This window comes from Lissotriton vulgaris, chromosome 10 (genome assembly GCF_964263255.1).
Source record: "Lissotriton vulgaris chromosome 10, aLisVul1.2, whole genome shotgun sequence".
Lineage (NCBI taxonomy): Eukaryota > Metazoa > Chordata > Amphibia > Caudata > Salamandridae > Lissotriton > Lissotriton vulgaris.
The window spans coordinates 812,490,949-812,493,085 of record NC_141698.1 but is presented as its reverse complement, the minus strand read 5'-3'; the positions used below and the strand labels follow the sequence as shown (position 1 = coordinate 812,493,085).

At 52.1% G+C, this 2,137-nt stretch overlaps 1 pseudogene; it reads right to left on the bottom strand.

Annotated features, from left to right (window-relative positions):
* Positions 1–538: 538 nt before the first annotated feature.
* On the bottom strand, positions 539–1,856 carry LOC147688823 (cyclin-O pseudogene; annotated as a pseudogene).
* Between the last annotated feature and the right edge of the window lie 281 nt (positions 1,857–2,137).

Genomic DNA, 2,137 nt, shown 5'->3' with positions numbered 1-2,137 from the left:
CGTGAGGAAGGCGACGTCTGGTGAAGTAGTGTCGAGCAGGTTCCAGAGCTCGACGGCGTGTCTGTGGACGGAGCGGGTGCTGAGCAGGATGCATTTCAGGTGGCTGCTGCTGTTGCTCGTCGAGGTCTTGAGCGCTGCTGGAGTGGTGCAGGTCCGGATGCAGGTGAACTTGCAGGCGTTGCAGCAGAAGGGTCCATGGGTGCGTCTCGGGGTGGCTCAGCAGCACCCCGGGATTCTTCCGGCGTTGAGTGCGTAGAGTTCGGTGGCGTCGTAGGTCCGGCGGGTGGGCTGGGGTCTGCGGGGGCCACAAAATGTTTACACAAAATGTAAACATGCCAAAGGTTATTTTAAAACATGTTTGTGTGTGTGTGTGCAAAGTATTTTGCAAACCACAGTTCCATTTCTAACATTGTAGAAAAAGGTCTCATAAATAATTCACATGTCTTACTCTGAGTGCCCAACACAACGCAGTGCTGTGTAAATAAATAAAAATACATTGTATTAATGTCACTATTCAAGTCAGCAGAATTTAGGCAAATACTGTTTCAGACGTTCGCATCCATCTGGTAAGCTTGCAGCTCATACAAAAATATTTAGAAATTAAACACATTAGAACACTGATAAAAGAGAATGTCTGCATTCTTAAAAGTTCAGTACTCTGGATTCCAGTGCATCTGTCCCTCCAGCTACAGCTGAGTTGTCCCACACTTTTCAGAAAGTCCTGCAGGTAGCAGACGAGGTAAGGAGTCCACGTTCAGAGATACCAGCAGCTGCAGCTTCTCTGAGCAGTCCTGAATCAGCAGATCAGAATAGCCACTGATGTGCAGGTCTAGTGGCTTCTCGTGGTGCAGCATCTTGTTCCCCAGGCCCAGGCAGCAAATGGCGAGCAGTGATGGAGGGAAAGCGTTGAAGGCGTAGTCGGCCAGGCTCAGCTCTGCCACTCCAGTAGCAAAGGCTCTGGCGTTCAGTGCCTCAACGTTGTCCTTCTTGCAAGACTCGCTGTGTGCCAGTCGCATGTGGGTATAGTGTTCCAGGAAGTAGTGTAACGTAGGGGCGTCCAGGCGGAAGTGCAGCTTGAGCAGGATGATGCACTCCAGGTTGCACAGCTGCTCGCGCGAGAAGGCACCACAGCAGAGGGCCAGCAGCTGCTTCACCCATGAGGGGTGCACTTCAATCTGTTTACATGCAATGAGAAGAGAGGTCACCCCCACCAGCTGGAAGCAATCAGAGGTTACTGGGGTGCAGCAGAGGAAGCGATCTAGGATGTTGATGGCCAAACATAGCAACTCGAAGCCCAAGTTGAAGTGCTTGTGCTTGAGCCAACTGATAAGTTTGCAGCGAGACTCTGGCTTCACCTGTGGCTGTCGAGCCAGGCACTCGGCGGTCAGGAAGTCCCTCTCGACGCCCCTCCTGCGCAGGTAGCAGTCTTCACCGTAGTCCTTGAAGTTACGTAGGTTGAGGCGCAGGGGGCCGATCACTGCAGGATCGGAGCTGCTGCTGCAGTCAGCGGGGCTCTGCTCGTCCGAGGACGGCTCGCTGCTCGGTGGGGTCTCGAACAGCAGGTCTGGGCCCCTCGGGATCCTCTGCTTCCGTAGCCTGGGGCACCCCTCCCTCCTGAGCGGGGGTCTCTGCAGAGAGGTGCTCGGACTCTGTGACCTGTCCTCCGGGGTCACCTCTTCGGAAGCCGCGAGACCCTTCAGCCTCTTGCTGGGGCTGCCCTGCGCCTCCTCGACAGAGGGGCGGTCCAGAGCGCTGCAGGTCACCATGGCTGCTCTGCACCTGTCTGTGTCTGATGTGCGGATCCTAGTGTTGCGCTGCCTCGGAGCGCTGTACGGCGGCGGCGCTGTGAGGAGCATCAAGTGTCGGCGCTGATGCTGCAGGTAATTAATAGGGTTAGACTAAGTTATAGTTGAGGAATAGAGATAGAGTAAACACTTGAAGTATTCAAAAAGTAGTGTGATAATGATGTCTAAATATAAACAGATACACAGTGTTGTTCAGGACAATGAATAGTATCTTTTCCATTATAGTAAAACACATTTACTATTTTGGAAATGGTAAGGTAAATAGACATATTCTAAATTTTTTAGTAGTGTATTTTACTATAACTGCCTGAGTCTTTTCCTATAGTCATAAG